This window comes from Triplophysa rosa, linkage group LG3 (genome assembly GCF_024868665.1).
Source record: "Triplophysa rosa linkage group LG3, Trosa_1v2, whole genome shotgun sequence".
Classification (NCBI taxonomy): domain Eukaryota; kingdom Metazoa; phylum Chordata; class Actinopteri; order Cypriniformes; family Nemacheilidae; genus Triplophysa; species Triplophysa rosa.
In genome coordinates this window covers 4,484,881-4,507,494 of record NC_079892.1, presented here as the reverse complement: position 1 = coordinate 4,507,494, position 22,614 = coordinate 4,484,881, and the positions used below count along the sequence as shown (strand labels likewise).

The 22,614-nt window shown below is 39.8% G+C and overlaps 1 protein-coding gene across 4 annotated transcripts in view; it reads left to right on the top strand.

The window, feature by feature from the left end:
• lrrc4ca (leucine rich repeat containing 4C, genome duplicate a) overlaps positions 1 to 22,614 on the top strand; it is a 149,638-nt gene that overhangs the window by 89,665 nt on the left and 37,359 nt on the right. Inside the window, exon 1 of one of the 4 annotated variants that reach the window (XM_057329970.1) lies at positions 7,800 to 9,365. The exons of the other annotated variants lie outside the window; for them this stretch is intronic. The gene's annotated coding sequence lies outside the window, so the exon portion shown is untranslated. Of the gene's footprint in view, positions 1 to 7,799; positions 9,366 to 22,614 lie in introns of those variants that run through there. 4 annotated transcript variants of the gene reach the window in all.

Sequence of the window (22,614 nt, the reverse complement as noted above, 5' to 3'; positions counted from 1 at the left end):
TACTGTACGTGCTGGCATTAAAAGAGCATGCAGATTAAATTGCAGGGACGCAAAACAAAATTCCCATTTCTGACGTAAAAAGACGCTTGTAGGTTCAACTTGTAGTGAATAAGGCAGATAAATTAAATTAACATCTTGTTTGGAAATGGGATTATGGTGAGTCATGAAAACTCTTTACCTAGTGGAAGCATAACCTTGGTAACCGGAGGATGGAAAGACCAGTGAAAGACCTTAATAAATGTTCAATCGTTTACTGTGACCTTTGACCCCTCATAATGCTCCATAACCCCCACATCCTGATGTGCCTTGTAACATCTTTATAAGTCTGCGCTGGTGCCCCAAAAAATCATTTTCAACCTCACAAGACGTCTTCCCTCCGGATGCAGCTTGTGTGTGGAGATAACAAATTGCTCGGGCAGATCGCTTTCCTGTTGCACGGTGCGTCAGGTATCAATATGGTATATGAAAAATCTCTCTATAGCGTTGAAATATGGGTTCAGTTATTTTTCAAAAACCCAGCATGATTTTTTTTAAGAACATTTCACATAGTGAATACATCTCCCGACTGGCTTGTTTTATGAGGTTAGCGCAGAAGAGCGCAATAATATCTGCAAATATTAAATTGTCAATCAGCTAGATTCTGAATGTGTGTGTATGCGTGGCTTTTAATGCTGTTTTCCCCCATTTACATATATTTGTTAAGGTTTAATCAAGAGGGCACATCAAATTTGGCGCTGGCTTTATTTGTCACCTCTGAGCTAATGTGGGAGAAATATGACTTCAATTATGAACCGTCCTGTTCCACAGATTCCCACGAGAACGTCATAATGCAGCCTGGCAGCGAGCGAGGCAGGTTTCATATGAGAGTTGATTGTTATGAAGGTTAAAGGAAATAAGGCATTACAAAGGCCATGAAAGCGTTCAGTCATTGGCTACTTACTGTCATTTCTGTCTGCTGTTGCGTCAAGGTTAAGTTCATATTTTCTCATCTAATTCATATATATGGAGTTCATTAAATACTACTTATATGAGTGTTAGGGGAGTTTTTATGGATGTAGCTTTATCAAACTGTGAATGTTAAGCGTATAAACACATATTAGCGGTCATAACTTACTTTAGGTTTGTAGTGATCAGACGGTGGCGTGCAGTTTGAACTTCGAGAGCAACAAAATGGGAATGGCCAGTGACTCCAAAAGGTGTGAAATGATCTCTCACCCTTTTGAGAAAAGCTTTTGCGTCAAATACAATTTTAGTGAACTAAATCATGGTAGTGAAGTGTGTTTTGGCAGCCCGGTAAGGGAACCACCATTGTGATCAGGGTATAAATCATTTTTGGAGAAAAAAGGGACTGTATGAATTTGATCACAGCGTTGGACATAAATCAGATTTGCTCTTGCAGACTCTGTCTTCAGTAGCTGGTATGTCTACATCAGTTGCCATAGTAACAACATAAGCATCAAGAGACATGGACGTAGCTGTCGTAATAGGAAAGAAAGGATAGGAAACTGAACTTTGTCATGAAGACTGCTCAATAATGTAAAATCATTTAGAAATTTGGAGACACGACTGCACTGTGTATGACATTACATTAGAAAAAGAATTGTTAAAATCTTTAGCCCTTCTACAAAAACATATTGCTTGACAATCTCACTAGCTTGTTTTTGTTTAAAAAAAATGTTATTGTAAAAAAAATGTTTTTATAGTTTCTGTGATTTTTTAATTCCAGTAGTATTAATCCTAGTCAATAATGTTATGATGTCATTATAGTTCTTTAGGTCACCAAGAGGATCTCCATCCACGAGAGCTTCCAGATGTGATGGAGGAACAAAATACAGCAGCGATGTTCACAGCAAACAGTCGAAGCGAGGTTACTGAGAATTCTCTCAAATGTGTTGTGGTGCAGCTGGTGAGCGTATCACCATCCATTTACCGCAGGTCTCATCTGTGCAGGGTTCATCCCGCGCTCGACTATAAAACTGTCAGCTTGGCCATTATCTTCGTTATTGTTATCGTGAATGTAGTCAGCCGCTGTAGCAGATGTTCCGTGCGTTATTTTGAATATTGCGCGAATAACTCAATGAAATTGAACGTGCCTGTGTGGTGTTTGTGTTGGTCTAACGTTATAATGCTTGGATCTGTATGAAATCAGATGGGTTTGGGCTCTGTCTGTATGGAAGGCCAAAGGGGCCTAGTTCACATAAAAATACAAATTATGTCCTTAGTCACCATCATGTCGTTCAAAACCTGTTCGACTTACTTTCTTCTGTGGAACACAAAAGAAGATATTTTCAGAAATGCCTCAGGGGTTTTGTGTCCATACAATGGAAGTAAACGAGGGCCAATATTGTTTGGTAATCATCAATCTTCAAAATATTTCTATTGTGTTCTGTAGAAGAAAGAAAGTCATACAGGTTTGGAATGACACGTGGGTGAGTGAATGATGATAGAAAGTTTAGTTTTCTGTGTAAACTGTTCCTTTAATTGTGTTTGTCAGTGCACGATGTATGGTCTATTTGTACAGTTTTTAGTTAAGTGTGAATGCAAAATGGTAGCCGAAGCTGACAGCCATCAGTCAGCGTACAGTTTCATTGAAAAAAAAGATGAAAATAATTTTAAGTCACATGGGTGGATGGTGACAGATATTTTTACTTTAAAGCAAATAATTTAACTCACCTGGACTGGCCATTTATGTGAATGTGTGTTTTTAATACAACAATAATCCTGCAACTATGAAATATTGAAAATGATCAAACATAAATCTTTTATTGGGAGGTTGCATTTGAAATCCACTTTGCTTAAAAATGAGAAGGTGTGCCACTTCTGTGTAATACCATACAGTTATTGCACTTCATTTATTCCAAGGTTTTATTTCATTTAAGGTTATAAAACTAATGTGTGTGTTGATTTGCATCCATTCTAAAAAGACACATTTGAGCATGCAAGCCTAGAAAATGTCTTCCTTTTGAAACCTGTTTCCGTTCGCCAGCCTTTGAAATCTGTGGTTATTTATTCCATAATCAAATGGTAGTAAACAGTCATATGTGACCATTAGCTAGTTTAAAATATGCCTGGAAGCTCTTTCGCTCCGTTACGTGTTATTTCTTGGCATAAGCGACTGGCATCACTTCCCTTCTCCAAACTTAAAATGAAAAAAGCCACCCTCCTCCCAAGATGCATTTCGCTGACAAGATTCAAAGAGGCATGTTGTGTTGGCTTTTCATTTAGTTGCTGTGAATTCTACTGTGCAGGTCCATAACACTAATTAAGATGCGACTTAGAATGTCACGTCCGCAGCGGGAGAAAAGCTTTAATGCTAATGCAGAGCCCTCCATCATCAGGTCTGTGTCTAAGTGCAGTGTTTTCCATATGGGCGTACAGTCCCAATTCGTTTTGGATGGCTGCGTTTTTGAAGACATCAGAGATAAGATTTCAGAGTTTGGAAAGGGAGGATTTTCTGTCACAAAGTTATCGCATGACTTCAGAAGCCATATGTGTATCCGCTATCGTGCTTTTGGACAGACATGGTCACTTTTACCTGCTGCATTTTCAAAAGTCTTGTGTACCGCAGGAACAAAACAGCAGTATGGGAGTTCAGGGTTGTATAGGAGTAAGTACAGTAAATAAGAACAAAAAGTGTTTGTGTGCACTTTTCCTTAAAGTCTCAAATTGCTGTTTTGAAGCGTGAAAGCTTTGTAAGTCGCTGTTAGAAGAATTCTCACAATCTTTTGGTGAAATGAGTGTGACAACTGAGATGGTCTTGATGGAGAAGCACTCTCAATACTCTTCCTGATGATCTCTCTACCCCCAGCCATTTAACATCACCGATAATAGGTGGAGCTTGATAATTATTCAAAAATACTCAGATGAAGGGCCGGAATCAAGAAATCAAACCCCGCAGCCGGTCTGTGCCGAAAATCTGGAGCACGCTCGTCGATCGCAGACCCTCTGGGCTCGAAGAACCCTTGGATAATGAGTACGATGAGAGATTAGACTGGATCAAAGTAGAGATTAAACAGGACGGCAAACACATCGATGCTTCTAATTAGCAAGTCTGTGAAATTTGCTGAATTGGAGCAAATATCATGAATGCCACTGTGGTAGCGTTTTTTATTTTATTCCCGTTTCCAGTCGCCAAAATCGCACAGATGAGGCGCTGGAAGTCTCGTCTTAATTAAAGACGTTATTGACTAATTATCGGTGACATCTGCTTTTGTGAGTTACACCTTTTGGAGAGATTTTTAACTGTCAGTATCGGGCTGTTTCACAGATGAGAATCAAATGAACAGTTCTGATTGAGTATTCATATAACAATTAACAAATATAATAAATTAGATCATTAAATAAGATATGTTTGATGAGAAATGTCAATAATATTGACTTTTGATTGTTGACAAATCTGACCTCAGTTTTAAAACTCAACATGTGGCGTATAGTATGTGAGGTTTCTGGGTCGTTTACTCATGAGAAATATCCCACGACACACGACACTAGAGTAACCGTTTGCGTTCGCTCTCCGTGTAATCTCATTTCTGGAGAAACAACCAAGATACTTCACCTGTGATTTTTAATTCTTATGGGAGCACGTGTGCACAGCCCGGGGCGCGTGTGGAACATTTATTTGTATACATTTATTTGTATTCGATGGAAAGCTGTGAGAGGATTCCTTGTGAACCTGATAATGACCCTGCCAAAAAAGCCGATGTTATCTTACAATGTTCAGAAAAGCAATGAAAGAGGCCTAATATCAGCCTATATTGAGAAAATATATCTGTCTTCACTCAAACACCTCTCTGGCATGTTTGATTTAGGTTATCATCCCAAACCACAGCTGTTCTCCTCTGTGAACCCTGTTAGATCACATCTTGCGCTCTGTTTGTCTAGGTATATATTAATCTGCTGCGTGTAGAACGCAACCAGATGTTTCATCGGTGGGAGAATGACATTGTCCTTACGATGGGGTGTCCTACAGGGTCTTTGATATTGACCGTCTGCCCTGTGCTCGATGTGCTGCACTTTATAGTGATTTTGTGGTGTGATGTTTGACCCCCGAGTTGGAATAAAGTCCCAAAAGATGCAGAGGACGCGAGGGCTGAAGGGCGAAGGAGATTTATTTTCACACGCAGAGTCGACAGAACTCTTTGGTCTTTTCCTGAAGGACATGGCAACGTTAGCCAGCACCAATAGAAAGGGGACGTAGACGGGTCTTGGTGTGTATTGTTTTTGTTTGAGGTTTTCTCTCCACATTGCTCACGTCTAAACCAAATGAATTGTTTTTGCAGTATTTTAAATCATTTGTTTTGTATTGCTTGTATTTAGCAAGTACTAATTGTAGCAATTGTAACTTTTTGCTTGATTTAATCAGTATTGGAATTTGGAGTTGCCTCACACATTTGTTCTACAAAAATGATGTTACTTCAAATTCTGTGGTTAGTAAAGGAAGGGTGTGCTGTTATGTTTACTATGTAACTTCAGAATTCGAGAATTTTCGTTTTTTTTGCCTGGTGACTGAATCTTTTAAAGGTCCAGTGAAATTTAGCGGCACCTAGCGGTGAAGTTGCGAATTGCAACCAACGGCTCACTCCACCTCTCCCTCCTCCTTTTCGAAGCACTACAGTGACTGACACGGGCCTAAGATGTCGTCACATTTTTGCTTCTTTGCCGAAGGAGATAACATATTTACGAAATGCTCTGCAGAGCAGTTTGTCCGTTAAGGGCTACTGCAGAAACAACATGGCGAATTCCTTGTAAGGGGACCCGCGGTGTATGTTGATAGAAATAGCTCATACTAAGGTAATAAAACATAACGCTTCATTATGTAAGGTCTTTATACACCCCTGAAGACATACAGTAGTTATGTATATTACATTACAGTTCTGTCAATAGATCCTCCAGAAAATTACACACTGGACCTTTAAGGCTGTCCTTGAATGAAACCGAATGATATTTAAAGATCAGAAAACAGGGCTGGTTAGAAACAACCTTGAACTCCTTTAAAGGCACATTGCAAGGGACCGTCCACCTCAGTCGCTGTTTACTACTACTTTTTAAAACAATGAAAGTGAAAGTGAACGACAGCCTCAGTCCCCATTCACTAGTATTATTTCTTTATACGGTGAAAGTGAATGGAGACTGGGGCTTTCTATCTCTTTACTTTCATTGATGTTTAACATCATCCTTCCTTTGAACTCCATAGAAGGAATAAAACTGGTTTGAAGCAACACAAGTGTGAGTAAATAATCATAGATTTCCCTTTCTACTGTATGTATCCGTGGTTGCTAAAAGGGTATAATGCAGCGCAAGGTCTTATTCATGTTTGGTAAATATACGCGGCTATATAAAAGACGAGCGTTCAGTATTCTTTAGCACTGTCTGTAGACTTTAACACTACATCCGGCAAGATATAACTGCTTTAATTTAATTCAATCAGCTTCTATGAGCTGAACCTTTCTGGGTTGAAAATGGAAAGCACTCCGCTATAGAAAACGCTACTGTCAGTCACGTCTTCCTCTGGTGTCCCTGTGGAGAAATGAATGGTTGCATTAAGATAGATGTTATGGTCATTCAGATGGTTCCCACAGAGCAAATAACAGTCTAAGTGAAATGTAGTGGTCACAGGAGAATCATTGAAGGGCGGTAAAATGAAAGCTTTAAATCTGGACCTTTAGATAAGGCTGTCATAACAAGGCTACCGCACCTTCATAATGGTCTGGGCATATAAGTCAACCCACAACTGTCAGGTGATATTTTTATATTTTTGTTTGCACAGAGGTGCGTTTGGAAAAAGGCTAAATGTTGTTGTTGTGAGGGCCCTACAGATTAAGGTGCGTGTTTGCATGCTCTCCGGGTGTGTTTGTGAGAATAGACTGCGGAAGACAGTGGACCTGTCAGTCAAAGAAACACAGCTGCCCTTTAATGTCAAACAATTAGAATGACTCAATCTGACAGCATGAGAAGAGGAGCTGATCTTCGCCCATATTTAGCTGATTTGGCTGCGCTCGATGGGCAGGTAGACAGGTGGACGGATAAATGACGAGATGTTCGCGAAGCGCCAGGACGTGACGAGATGCTGACAAGCACGTCCCGACAAAGGAATGAGAAAACAGTTCTCTAAATTTCCAACACACATTGATTTTTGCTTTTTTTATAAATAATGTTGTAGTCAGAATATCTCATCAGTGCTGCTTAAAGACAAAGACCTCTTTAGATGCACGTACCACCAACCCTTGTGTTTCAATATGTTAACAGTAAAAAAATGTAATCAGGTCATTTTAGAAGAGACACATACTAATGAAATATATTGAACGCAGTATGAACTGCTTAAAGAAATGTAAATGTGTTTATTCTTATTATCTATGTATCATTTCTCTAGATGGTTTTCTATAGCTCATTCATATTCTCTACATTCGTCTACCTGGAAACTGTTCCCTCTGTGAGCATTTTGGTCTTTTTGAGATCTGAGATCGTTGAATATGCCTGTGTGTATCACTGTAGTCCCTGTGCACGGATATAACAACTCGGAAGCATCTGCGCGTCGTGGTCAGCCTGTGGTTATAATCTGATGTCTGAAAAAAGGATGGTTGCTTTTTTGCTTTTATGTCCTCATGCGCTCAGGTGGCTCAACGTCTAGACAACTGGATGGAAAGTCGGTAGGTGGCAGTCGCGTCCCTTCTGCGCTAGACAGGAAGTTGCAGTGCACGAGGCGCGCACACGTTGTACATATAGTAGACTAGACTATCATGCACGCACATGTGTGCGTCAAACCTCCTCTATACTGTTCCAAACGAGCACACCCCCTTATAATATAATCTATTTAGCGTTCAAGGTTATTACGATCAACTAATCATTGGTAAGATGGCAATATTATCGGAGCATTGACTTTTGCGCATCAAAGCAGACGCCGGTGAGGACGGCTAGAGGGAGAGTTTAGACTCGGGGTTGCACTGTCAATACAAGATTCTCGGTGTCACCAGTGTGTGACTGACTGAGAGCGCACACTAGCTGTGGAGAGGTAGGGACCCTGCTGCATACTTTGGTGAGCTGCGCGTCAGTGGACACGTCCAGGTACCACGCAAGATATTTCAACTGAATTCGTCGCAGTTCTTAGAGACTGTATCGACGCATTCAATGATTCTCACCTCTCTACGCCTGACTCACTTGTAGCTGTGCTCTTAAGCGCTGCGTTGCGCACTGTAATAAGGGTCGACGCGAAGCAAGGAGCGCACCATCCTTCGGTTGGATTTTCGTAGCCTGCCCTCCTGTGTGCTATCGGTGGATTGCTTTCGTCGGAGTTTGTCCGTGAAGCACGCAGAGCGAGAGCAGCATCGAGTTGGGGGATGAGAATACCCAGCGGATGTAGCTTTTGATGAATCCCTCCTCTCCGACATCTGACAAGTTTGTGCGCGTCTGGAACTACGACGATTTGATTTTGTGGTCTAATAACTGGCTATTTAACCAGAAAGGGAATGATTTGACTCACTCCTTAAAGCGCGTTTTTGTCTACTTTCATAAACAAGAAACTTCCAGGATTTGTCTCTTTTTTATGCTGATGTTCTTGGATTTGGAAATTGTCGGAATCATTTGATGTGATGTTCGAGTATTTGTTTTTTTTTTCAACGCACTATTGTCTTGCAGTGCATTCCGTTGGACATAACCACATTTAGAGGAAATAAGCGTCTTGAAATCCGCACTGGGCTGTGAGTAGAAATCTAATCAGATCGGACGCGTTAGGGGGGGAAGAAAAGGTTGAGAAAAGTTCAATTTTAAATCCTGGCTGTGGAATAAGAACCGCATCCCTCTACACTGATGCACTGTTGAAGACTGGAAGGAAGATGCGGGGAATGGTCAGTCTCAGGGATAAGACCAGCTAGATGCCTTCGGGTGCACTGGCAGAATCCGAAAACCAAAATTTGTGTTTTTTTAAGCGTCAGGAATGACTCATCAGTCCGGGAAAACGTCGAATTGATTTGGATCCATCAGCAGGAAAAGACTTGGATTCAAATGATGCACATAGAGGTTGCATCGAAATATTTGCTCTAGTCTAGAAGCACTTGCGTGCGTTCTTTTGATCGCCGCGTCTATACTGGCATTGATAGAAGGATCGAATGGATTTACCGGAGCGAAATTCTTCTCATAGAAGATCGTGAATGCGAAACTGCTGTAGGATCTTGTCGCTGCTCGTGCCTACAGGACAGGCGCTTTCTGCTTGGATACCCCAAACTACGCGCCGAAGAACATTTCCTTTGCACCGTGCCAATTTGCCGGAGAATTGCAGATGGATTTTCGTTGCGGTTCTCGTTCAGAAGGGAACGGAACGGCGCTCTTCGTGTTTTTGCCTGCTATTTGAACCGCGTAAAGCCTGGAGAAAAGTAAGTCATTCTTTTCTTCGCCTTACTGGCCACTTGGATGTCTTTCTGCCACCTAATGCATCATATCAGGATCAAAGCCGTGAAAGCGAAATGGTGTCAAATCATTTAAAGCTTTGATTCCTTACGTTTTTATACACCTTTAGCACAAAAAACATTAACGTCTGTGTGAATTAAATATACAATTGTATGAGTTGAATTGTCACCAAATGCGTGAACGTGATACAGCCGTCTATTATTTATATAAAAATATAACTAAAGAAGCCGTCTCTTACCAACTATCAGTAAACATGCTTTTTTCTTCTCTTTTATCCCTCTCGTGTGTACGTGCGCGCGCGCGCGTGATAAATGTGTGCGCTATTGACAATTGCACAGTGTTCCTCCTTTGCGCTCGATTCATTCATTCTTTCATTCATTTTTTCATTCAAGCCTTTGTTGTATCACATTCAATTTTATGCACGATTATTTTGACCCGTTATAAAATTCATCAGGTATGAATGGAGATTTGCAGTTATTTGGATGGTGATCAGACACTGTTAGTATGAGGCAGAGATGCAGGCTGTTGCTTCTTTTGCTTGTCTGATGCTGGTCCGATTCGTCTCTGCTTTGCACTAAGAAAACAGCAAACGCAGATGCACACCGCCAACATACTGTACAAATATGTAGTTGTTCGTGTTTGTCACATTGGAAGTGTTGCACTTTAATATTAATTACGTCAAATGCAAGTTGGGTAACTGGTCAGAGTGTTTTCCGCTCTTTTTGCCCGCTCTTTCAGGCTAAATTCACGTTGATAAGACAGTTTGAATGGCTTCTACACGACTTAATGGACTGGATATGATTTACTGAGGGCTCGCGGAGTTTGGCCTTGATTCGGGAGCTGTCCATTGCCGTGGTGCTGAAATCCAAATCCAAAAAAACAGCAGAACCGCACTTGTGTTTTTTCCACTTCCTAGTGCCTTTTGCTGACATACACGGTTCAGATCTGACGTTTTATTTACTTGTTAGTAGTAGCAACGCATTCTTTTTATCGGCAACTATGAAACACTAAGGTTAACCACATTGCAGTGTGGAATAAGGCCAGGATTCACGTTGGCAATTCTTACTTGGAGACATCAAATGAGACTCGTTTTAAAAGGAAAGCTGCACAAATGTGCCTGGATTACCCATGCCGCATATTCCTAGGTCATAGCTGTCAATGATACTTACCTGTCCTCTCCACACCAGGAAAAATCTATACCTTGTATTGCAAGTACCAGCAGTTGGCGTTTGGCTTCATAATGATATGTTGGAAGTCAATAAGATATTGACAGATCTTTTTTTTATATTTCAAACATGATTGGCTTAAATAATTAGTGTGTATGATGCTTAACATTTCCAATGTTTGTTGATGTGAATTGGCTTTAGGATGAGAGGATAAATGTGGTTACAGCCAACTGCTTCGAGGTTGTGTGATGAAAAGGTGTTGACCAGTTTGACCTTTAAAGCAGAAGGTTGTGAGGCTTTAGAGAATCTATGACTCTTGTCTGTGATTACTTTTTAGCCTGCGCAAAACACCTGAATGCTTTTCAAACATGAGCTCTGTGTAGCACTACCTTTGCTAAACCAAAGAGTGACCTATTTTCATTGCCATCTTTGCAGTAAACAATCTCTTGTTCATCATTTAGTTTTTCACGTTCTTGTTATGCTGATTCAATGAATTACATTTCTAGGTATTTGCCATCTCGTTCACAAGGTTTGTATTGTGCCAGCTCTGCACAAGGTCGAGCTTTTCATGAATTTAAGGCTGTTTCGTGTGCGAAGACTGTATTATGTCTATCCACCCGATGATCTCCATTTTCTTCCGCTGAAGCAGTCGGTGCATGCCTGCCCGCCCGCCCGCTCCCCGTCACCCTTTGAGAGGACTTCCTGTTGGCCGGACGCCCATTCTGAAGCTCAGAGGGCTGCATTAGCACAAGAACCCCCTTTGCATTACAGTCACATACGGAGGTCACATGTATTCAGCAGGTTTTTTTGAGCTTTTCATTGTAAACCGAAGAGATTTCATGTGTTTAACACTAAAAATCCTGCCAAGAACTGAAGGAATGGTGATCTTGGGATCTTAGCCATCTTTAAATATCAGAATTCTGGAGACAGTCTGAGCATCACTAGCAGAAGGAACAGTAAATTAATGTAAACAATACTGATGTTTGTTTCATTAAAAACAGCTTAAAAAAGCAAAGCCCTCATTGCGTTCCCACCTTCAAGCACCTGCCCCTATTCCCTAAGGCGAACAACTGACTTTTTTTATCTTCCGTCTCTTTCAGGTACTGGTGGAAAAAAGTAGAGGAATGATAAAGTGATGTTGCCTTGGGGAAACGGATTGGGCCTCTCATTTTATGTTCCTTGGCTGTCAGGAGCTTTAGCATGATGGAGCTGCCGGGTTGGGTGAAGCGATGACATTTGTTTGTCGGTGAATGATGCAGAGTGATTCATGTTTCTGCAGGGACGCTCCATTTCTCACTCCGTACATCCTCCAAACTTTTTTCTCGCTCAGCCTGCGTCAACCGGCAGGAGAAGCAGAACGGCGTTTATCGGAAAAACAGATGACTTTTATACTCCGGTCGTAAAGCATAGATGTCAATACATTTATTGTCCCATATTAAGATTGAGGTTCGCGTTGCGGATGATTTGTGGAATTGCCTCGGGCAGGATTTTTGAGATTTATTAAAATGGTTATGTCGTAATGTCTTGTAATTGATGAACGACATTGTTTTTTCAAGCTCTGGGTAACAGAAATCTGTGTTTCATATCTGTAGTATTTTTGGGGTGTGCTGATGGATGTCTCTGGGCTTATTGTGACAATATCCCATGAGCCTGTTCTACATGCGTACTACTTTAGAGCACTGTGGGCGCGAGCAGGAATTAATCACGGTTAAAATAAGTGAATACAGTCTAAATCCATGTCTGATGTCCTTCGTGCTTGATGAGGAACTTTTTTGTGGCCACACAAAACTAAAATCAACTCCGAAGATAAATACATACAGTTTGTTGACGATAGTTTATGTGTGATTCCCAAGCTTTCCGTCAGTTATTCGTGCCTGCGTTCTACGTAATAAAAAACTTTGAAATAAGGGAGATTAGCCCGTGTAAAACCCAGCTTAGGCGTGAAGTAGTATTCATTTCTTAAACTGCTGGAGACTTCTATCAATAATGCAACCCGCCTGTCAATCTTTTCATTGTCCCGGGGAATAAATTCTCACGGGGGATTTGCTTCACTATGAAAGGCAGATTAAACGGCGCGAGAGATCCAGGCTCATTGTCTACATTTTCACGGCATAGAGATTTCTTTCCCGGTAGTCCAAGTACAAGGCCACGTGCAGGAGGTTATGTAGGTAGCGTGTATTGATTCATGGTCCGAAGAGGCGAGGAAGATGACATTGAATTGATGTTTTTGTCTTGTGTTTTTCTTAAAGAAAGCCTTTTTGTGATGTCAGAATTCATCCATCGGCAAATGTTGTGTGGTTTGTATTCAAAGCACCGTTGTGAGTAATGGTGCGATCGACCTTGCTTCACAGACACTAAATGACAATGTGTAATGCAATAACGCATCTTGTAGCTTTTAAACAATCATTTCATGTCTAGTTGAGAAGCCTCTCAAATTCAGAGCACAATGTGCACTGATGAATCAAGGATTTGTTTTAACAGGGGTATAAAACTTGAAAAAAGTGAAAATGTGCTTATTTACTCATTGTATTAAAAGGTGCATTATAATAATAGTCACATTATAGATAAAAAAACAGAAATGTATCCCACTATCCTCCATTTTAGTCAGCATTCATGGTCACATTAGTTTGATTCAAAAACGAATCATTTACCCTGTTAACCAAGTCAATTGATTGGTTAAAAAGAACTGAATTAAAATGAACATTTTGTTCATGAATCACACTGATCTGGCTCTCAAGTTCATACAAGTTTGGATTTAAATGAACGTAATGACACAAATAAGACAGAGACAGATACTCGTTTTTAGGTGAACTGTACCTTTAAGAATACATAATCGCTGATCTGTTCCATACATTCATGCAGCGTTTATGGTTCATTCCAGCACACTCGCATTGACCTTTCATTAATCTCCTTCTCTTTGATCCGAGCGTCTTGAAGTGTGCACGTGTGGGTTTTTCCTCGAGAGGTTTCTCTATGCGTTGAGCGCAGCACATTTCTCTAGTCGATGCCCCGATCAATCAGAGCTCTGTCTCGCCCCATCAGTCTCCTGGAATTATCTGCTCGACATCATAAAACAGCCATTTTGATGCAACCGATGGCCTCACACGGCCCGGGTAGCAGGGATGTTCAGAAACTACAGAGTTGAAAAATTGATTTGTTGGTGGGTTGTCTGAAAAAGTAGTCGGGTGAGTATGAGTTTAGCAGTTGACTCTTCGTTTTAAAACACCAATCCGATTTTTTAGATGTACAAAAATCAGATTTTGTGCAAATAGTAGTGTTCAAGCTTATAATAATGATTTATAAGCTAGGTATGATTTTAGGGCAAATGTCAGTCATCATTTGACAACTGTAAATAACGTACATAACGTAACCTGCAATTTTATGTTTTAAACAGAGATGGCGATAGAGAGGCAAACATTTTTGCCTATTTAACATATCCCTTACATTTGGCACATTAACTTAGTGATGTCAGACAAGAGTCTTTCCAGTCTTTAGTTGGATTTGCTTTCACGCCAGTGATGTTGGGTTTCGGGGTGGGGGTTGCTTGCTTCAGTATTGCTTTTTTCTAATATCTGTATGTTTTTGTACGTTGCACATTGTACGAATTCATACGAATTGGCCCTCTTAAAATAGTTATATCCACATAGACGTTTATTTATTTTTTTGTAGGGCAGATGAATTATACGGGAATCAATTTCGAGACGTTACTTCTAAGGGTTTATTGTACTGTACTTTAGTGTATTGAAACTAGCAATAAGCCTTGGAATGTTGGCATGCTAACAACAGGAGTTTTAAAGATATTAAAGTAAAAAGAAAAAAATCAGTAGATTTTTCTAGATCTCGGGTCATGAAAAGATGGGTCAAAATGCTTGTCCAACAACTCGTCTACTCAACCGTACTGACCTATCTTTTCTTTGTAGAGTGCTTTTATAATGCATTACTTGAGATCTAGAAATAGCCGATATTATCTCAGTTCTTGCGGAAAAGGTGGCCCGTTCTTAAAAGCGGTGTGGAGGCAGGTCTCACGACTCAATAAGGGCCAATGCTCCCCTGCCCTGCCCAAATCGAACCTCAGCTAAAGGCAATGACCTGAATCAGCCCCTAACCTCAAGTCAAGGCCAGGCTGACGTCAGCCAACCTCTGCAGAACTGGAACGTTGGTTTTTAGCAGGCCTGCAGCTGGACGTAGACAAGCTGAACCTGTGGACCAATAACGTACACTACAGGTGCATTCTGGAGTGTGTGCGCCGTGTGCGCGTCTCGCTTTTCTGGGTTGCACCTGTGAGGCAGCTGTTCGAGGCGGCGCGGAACTGGCCGTATTAATTCTGCTTCTAAATTGAAAGGTTAAAGCTTGCAGCCGAGAAGGTGACGGATTGTTGCTCACCTGGTTCCTCTGGTACTAAAGCACCTGTTTAACGGAGGTGAGGTTCAATTGTCCTGCTGTCGTAGGATAGAAAGGCAGAGAAGGGAAGAGAGGGAGAATTGTTAATGATGAGGCAGGGGAGAACGTACATTTAATAGGTTATTTGAGAGAGCTGAATAAAATAAGGGCTGTGTGTTCTTATCAGAGTTCATTAATGCAATTTCCCCCCACAAAAGGGCTTGTGAAGAAAAGCTCATGGGTTTGAATAAAGATTGAAGCAGCCGTGTACAGCTTTTTGAGTTAATATTACAATCTAGTTGTTTACATATAGTGACATACCCGCTGCCATTCAATACGCTTGAATCAGGAGCATGAGATTCTGTATGGGAGCTGTAAGGTTGTTGCTTTCTCTTGCCATGTGCCAACTTGAAAGCTTGGCGCAGTCTGTTTTGGATTTCGTGCACGTTTTCTGATGGACTTGTTTGGTTGGGTTCAAAGAGCTGTTTCTGAGATACACAGAAGAAAGCAGTGAGAAGACAACTGATGACAACTGTTATTCTCGGTGCCAAGTCGAGTGAGTGCCCATGGACATATACAGTAAAGTTAAAGTTTTGACACACTTATTCTTTATTTATTTTGTTTTCCACGTTTTAGATTGTAGAAAACAGGTTGTGACTAAAAGCATCCAAAAGAAATCAAAAACAAGTTCTATTCTAGCATATTTGCCTAGAATTGACAAAATCGTACTCCTGGCATTTTATAAGCCAGCGTCGTGAGGTTACTCAATTGGCTGCCTTTTCTTTATTATTCGGTCCAAGTGATCCATTTATTTCCAAATTAGATTTGTTTTGTTTTCTAATGAAATCAACAATAATGAAACAATAATAGTTTTGTCTACAAAGGTCATTTCTAATATTTAAACATACAGCTGATTAAAAGATTGTTAGGGTCATGAGAAACACGTATAAAACTGAATCATTTTTATGCTCAAGTACATTTTCAAGTATTTGTACTTGGTAAGAGTATTTTGTACTTTGGAGGCATATATCACACGTTTTATGCCAATACATTTCACAATTTTTTCCCTTTATTACGTTTTTAAGTACATTGCATATCTAATACTTTCTTTTACTCGAGTATTTTTACTCAAAATTAATGAAACTACTAGATTTTTAATGTACTTAAGTAAAATGAGTAAATTGCATGTATGAAATATAGTGGACTAAAAGCTATGATAGATGCTTCCTAATGTAGAGAAGTACAAAAACCAACGTACAGGTGAGAAATGAACTACCATTTAAAAGTTTTGAAACATTTGACTGAAACACTGTTGAAGACGTTCCCATGGGTGTGTTTTAAAAAGCATCCCAGTACATCAACGGTTACAGAAACATAGTTCCCATACTTACATTTGCATCATTCCATAGTTTTGGTAAGTTCACTATTATTCTAAAAAGTGGAAAAAACATTACTAAAAGAATAATTGCTTCTGAACTTTAAAATGGTAGTCTTTGTGTGTATTTCTGTGAAATGGTTTCTTGCATTTCCTCTTTGCGATATATGTAAGGTTCCTGACATGATGATTAAATTAGATCGAGTTCATCTTCCTGACAGCACAATACGATTATTATCTCCCCCTGATGTGTTTATATGGGCTGAAAGATAAAGGCGTCCTGCAGGCAAAAGTATAGCTCCGGGCAACATCAGCGTCCCCCTGCACCTGAGATGTGTCCATTCAGGTCCATTAAAGCACAGCTGGCGTCATTTAGACTCACAAAGAACGATTTCGTTCGCATTTTATAGAGTTAGAACAACAGCGAGACGCTCAGCCGCTGTGCTCCATCACTCGTAAGCATGGCAAAACGTTTTTTGATATTCAGAACCACAACTTTAGCCTGGAATAGATAATCTGCTCCGTGGTGCATTAGGCACTCCAGTATGAATCCTTAAAGGGCAGAAGGTTCAAAGCAGAAATTTTAAGTTTGAAGTCTGTTGCCAAAAACTACTCTACACTTATTCTTCATAAATTTGTAAGCAAAAAATACCAAATCATGCAGGAGGGTGTCTATTAAAGGTTATGATTTAGTAATCTGCCAGTGTGTCAGCGTCTGTAAGACAGGCCTTTCATAATAGCACCGTGTCTTCTGTTTGTGTCAGTTTAACAGATATCCATCTATTAAATCTATTCTCATTTATTCTTCTCTGGAGTCTCTTATCCCGTGATCATGAGGAGAGAAAGATGATGGTGTGTGTGATGGCTGTTTTGCGGTTAAGGTGCGAGTCTGTGCTGCGTGTGTGTGGCAGTCAGTCATTATTCATATTAAATAGTATCACCAGTATCAAGCAAACTATTTTTTAAAACAAGAACCTTGACGAATGTTTTTGTGGCGTAAGCCTTACTTTACAAGTAAATTTCTTACTGCAAAAGTATAAATAATTACTGCATTTTTTTCATCTAATAATGTATGTAAAGCCGTTTAGATTTGCAGTCGGTTTAGACAAATTCTGTGTCGCCCAGAATCCTCTGCTTCAATAATCTGACCGGTCTGTGATCACCCATTCACCTCTGCAGGAACAGTTGGCCTCTCTGTGGTGTAGGGCTGTGCAATCTCTCTCTCTCCCCCTCTCTCTCTTTGTGATTGTGTTTAGTTACAATATTGCCGAAGCATTATACATAGAACAAGTAATGACAAGAAATATAATATTAAACTACTTTAATTTAATTAGTATTGCTATAATACTAACAACATATGAGGAGTTTGGTTCCAAAATGAGATTTCAAAAACCATGTTTTTTTTTTGTGCATTCCAATTAATATCAATCGAACTTCAGGTGGTTTGTTTTGATTTAAGCCATAATAACTAAAAAAAAAATACAGAGCTAACTAACACAATAAACACACTCTGAATTCGCTCACTTATTCACTCATTCCCTATATAGCGAATGCTAAATAGTCCACTATATGGGGAACAAGTGAATGAAAATGAGTGAAACATTTCTGACACTGACGTAATATATCCTGCGTCTGATGGATTGTTTTGTAAAATGGTGAAGTTCATTTTTACATTATTTGTCACGTTTATTGTATTCGTTTTTAATAAAGAGAACAAAACAAATGTTTGCCACGTTTATTTACTGTTACATTTATTACGTTTACTAAAATTACTTACTATATTTCAAATAAAACAATCAACAGGAACAAACACAAGTGTATAAACGTACATTCGTGGCATTAACGGTCACTCTCCTCCAGCTGATTCTAATCAGACGGTTGATTCGCATTGTATCATGGGAAATATGAGTGAGCGAGTCTACATCAGATGTAACTCAAAATCAGAATGTACTGTGGGTAAAAAGTAGTGAACAAATGTAGGGAATTCGGACAAAACTGCAAAACGGCGGACATCAGATATAGTGCACTATATAGGAGATAGGGGGTGAATTCAGACACAGCTACTGCCTCAAAAGGGCAGCAAACATCCCAAAGGACCCTTACCACCCTGGACATCACTTGTTTGTATTGCTGCCCTCTGGAAAACGTTTCAGATCCATCCCAGCACGAACCAATAGACTGAAAGACAGCTTCTACCCCAGTGCCATATGGAATCTGAACACTGCCAGCACACATTCACACACAAACTATTGAATACACCAATTATTCACAGGGTTAATCCTTGTATTCCTCAGATAATGACACTCAATATAACAACATACTACACAGTTTACGCTCTTCATTACTTCAGTTTCCATTTACATTACTCAGTACCTGTTCCTACAACTCTTTATTGTACAAAACCTACAACTCTTTATTGTGTGCAATACCCACGCAATACACTACTGCATATTGTGCAAATTACCTATGCTGTACAGTACCGCCTATTGTGTAATACCTACTGTATCTAATGCGCTATTTTTTTCTCCTCTATGTATTTGTTTATTGTTTAGTATGTTAGATAACTATAGACTTCAATATTTATCTAATTGGACTTTGAATGTGACTGCACTTTAAGGACTGCTCCAATTTCGCTGTACTTGTACAGTGACAACAAATAATCTTGAATCTTGAATAACACAATAAAAAACATGATTTTTGAAATAAATTATTATCATGAGTTATCTCATTTTGGAACCAAACTCTTCATATATAAACATACAATTTAAAATAAATAATAAAGTAATAAATAATAAAAGAAATATCCTGTTTTATTATTTTACTGTTTCTGATTGAATAATGGGTTAAAATTAGGGCTGATTAATTGCACCCAGAATACAAGTTTGTGTTTTCATAATATATGTCTGTGTACTGTGCAGATTTATTTAGTATTTATAAACACATACACGTACGTGCATATATTTAAGAAAAATATAAAAATTAACAAAGGTTTGTTTATATTTTCATTTATTGGTAAATATGAATAAATACATCCAAATATTTCCTAAACATTCATGTATGTGTATGTTTTTGTGTTTATAAATACAAAATTAATATACACACCACACAGACATATATTATGTAAACACAAACTTTTATTTTGGATGCGATTAATCGTCTTTAATTGTTTGACAGCCCTAATCATAATCTCTCTCTCTCTCTCTCTCTCTCTCGCTCTCTCTCGCTCTCTCTCTCTCTCTCGCTCTCTCTCTCTCTCTCTCTCGCTCTCTCTCTCTCTCTCTCTTTTTCCATTGATCCATCTTTCTCTCTCACTCCTTTCTCCCTCCTTCTCTCTCTCTCTCTCTCTCTCTCTCTCTCTCTCTCTCTCTCTCTCTCTCTCTCTCTCTCTCTCTCGTCTCTCCTCTCTCTCTCTCTCTCTCTCTCTCTCTCTCTCTCTCTCTCTCTCGTCTCTCCCTCTCTCTTCTCTCTCTCTCTCTCTCTCGTCTCTCTCTCTCTCTCTCTCTCTCTCTCGTCTCTCTCTCTCTCGCTCTCTCTCGCTCTCTCTCTCTCTCTCTCGCTCTCTCGCTCTTCTCTCTCTCTCTCTCTCTCTCTCCCGCTCGCTCCTCTCTCTCCGCTCGCTCTCTCCTCTCCTCTCTCTCTCTCTCTCTCTCTCTCTCTTCTCTCCTCGCTCGCTCTCTCTCTCCCTCTCTCTCTCTCTCTCTCTCTCCTCCTCTCCTCTCCTCTCTCTCTCTCTCTCTCATCTCTCTCTCTCCTTCATTTTTCACAGTCGTCTATTTTCTCATCATTCCACAGTACGTAAATCACAAAAGACACACAATACCTGCCTCAACAACATGTTACAGTGCACTCACAGAACACACACACTTTTTCTTTATTTGCCAGACACAGGCTCAGGTCACTGCAGCGCACAATACACACTCTGCATAATTATTAGCTCTCTCTCTCTCTCTCTCTCTCTCTCTCTCTCTCTCTCTCTCTCTCTCTCTTACTCTATTTGTCTCATTCTCTTTCAATTTAGGTGTGTTAAATTTGTAATAGTTTGACAGCCCTAATCATAATCTCTCTCTCTCTCTTTCTATTTGTTTTTCAATTTAGGTGTGCTTTATTAGCATATTAAAAACTGTACATCAGTATTGTCAAAGTATTTGGAGTTTGACTGCAAGTGTGTGCAATGTAAAGTACAATAACAGCACTCTCTCGCTCTCTGTCGCTCTCTCTCTCCACCTCTTTCGTTTGGTACCCTTGGGCTTTATGAAGCGGTTAAGATGGGAGTGAGATGTGATGCGTTACAACTGTGGACAAACTCCACTGTGTCCAATTCTTTTTTCTTCTCACCTTGACTCTCCATCTTCCAGTCTGTCTTTCACACTTACTCTCTCGCCCGGTTTGGCACATCAACGCTGATCACGTTTCTGTCTACATCGGCGCTCTCCGTCCTTTTGTTTCGGTTGTCCCCACATTTCCTGGCTGGCTCATGTATATCTCTGTTTCATTCCCTTCTCTCTGGGCTGGGGTGTATGAAGGTGTTTGAAGGGGGTGGAAAGCTGGGCAGATGATGCTGGGGCGGTAGCATATGCCGGCGTGCGTCCCGCTACGTCCGCCAGACCTCTCGCCGTGGGGGCACGGAATAATTTGCCACTGTGTGACAGAAATCTTTTAGATAAAATTTGGATTTATCTTCACTCCTCATGTTAAACCCTTGCACTTTATTTTTTTTGGATTGCAAACGATGATGTTTGTGCATGCAGCTTTTCCCATATAGTAGGGTAGTTGACCAATATACCGTATATGTGTCCTATGGTGTGATGGCAACACTTTTGAAAACAAGCTGGTAATAATATATTATTTTATAAAATGAATATTTATAATATAAAATAGAATAGAATAAGAGAGATCTGTCTTCATTGTTTGTTTTTTGTACATTTTTGTTCTCACAATACCCAATAACAAGTTCATATTCTTGGCATTTGGGCTTTATTTCAAAGATTTTTTCACTTTACAAAGACACGAGAAAACAAAAGTTGTGAAGAGATGTGTTATGACCTTAAACCCGAGGCAGTTTGAGTTTCAACTAAATATCATCATATTTGCTGCGTAAATAATCAGAAAAGCTGAATTCATTTTGTGAACCATCATATACAGTATATCATGCGAATTCTTAATAAGCAGGACAGACCTCTTTTTTGACTGAAAAAACGTAGCTTGTGTAAATAGAGCTTTAACTAATGTCTCATTCAAATGCTATTGAGTATATCAGTCGTGATGTAATAGAAAACAAGAGCTAAGAAGCCATCTGTGCATAAAAAGCGATTCCTAGATTCATGTTCTTTATAGGCAAATGACCCCAATTTGATTCTGTGGCTTGTCTCAGCGAGTCTATGATCACACTCGTCCTGAATGTAGGCCATAACCACAGACTGTAATGAGCTATGAGTGACGGCTATATTGAGATGAAATATTAATAAGAATAGAGATGGCTATTTATGGCGGAAAGTTTCCTGGGTCAGGAGAGATGAACGGAAAGGGCGTTCTTAGAATTAATGCATTGTTTGAAAGTTATATTACAGGGTAAGATGTTTCAGTGGTACTTTCCTAAAAAGGAAAGACATTTCAAATTCATTTAACTATAAAGTCAGTAATTGTTAAAGGTCCAGTGTGTAATTTTTTGGATCTATTGACAGGAATGCAATATAATATACTTATACCACGGGGCTGTTGAATGCTTCAATCTGATTGGTAGACAAACTTTCTTTGTGTAGGCATTAACTTTCGGTAAATGCACACCTATGAAGGTGTTCCAGGTCTGCCGACCGCATTACAGTTCCATATCACTTCGCCAAGATTAAGGTCGCTTTCACACTTGAAGTTTAGTTCGGAACGGGGCGCGGTTCGCATGAAGAATCGCTAATGTGAAAGCTGTCAAGCAGCAGAAAGCCGCTTGCAAACGAGCCCAATCTAAAAAATGCCCTGAATAACAGAAAGGTTATAGTGTAGCCTACAGGCCATCACCTCACACAGCACCCTGCTCTTGATCTGACGTTTATAATGTCAAACTTTACTGTTAATGGAAACGCGTGCACAGTTTTGTTTCAATAAACAAAGCATTTCAAAAACAATATAGAAAAACAAAATGAATTAATAAACACTGATAGCTTACTAGTGTGTTTTCCTCTTCAGGCTGCTTATCACTGATAACAAATATATTTTGATAGACCTACAGTACTCTTTCAAAAGTTTGCTTTAAGTTAAATACCTTACATAACTATGTCTTCAGAGGTGTATAAAGACCTTACA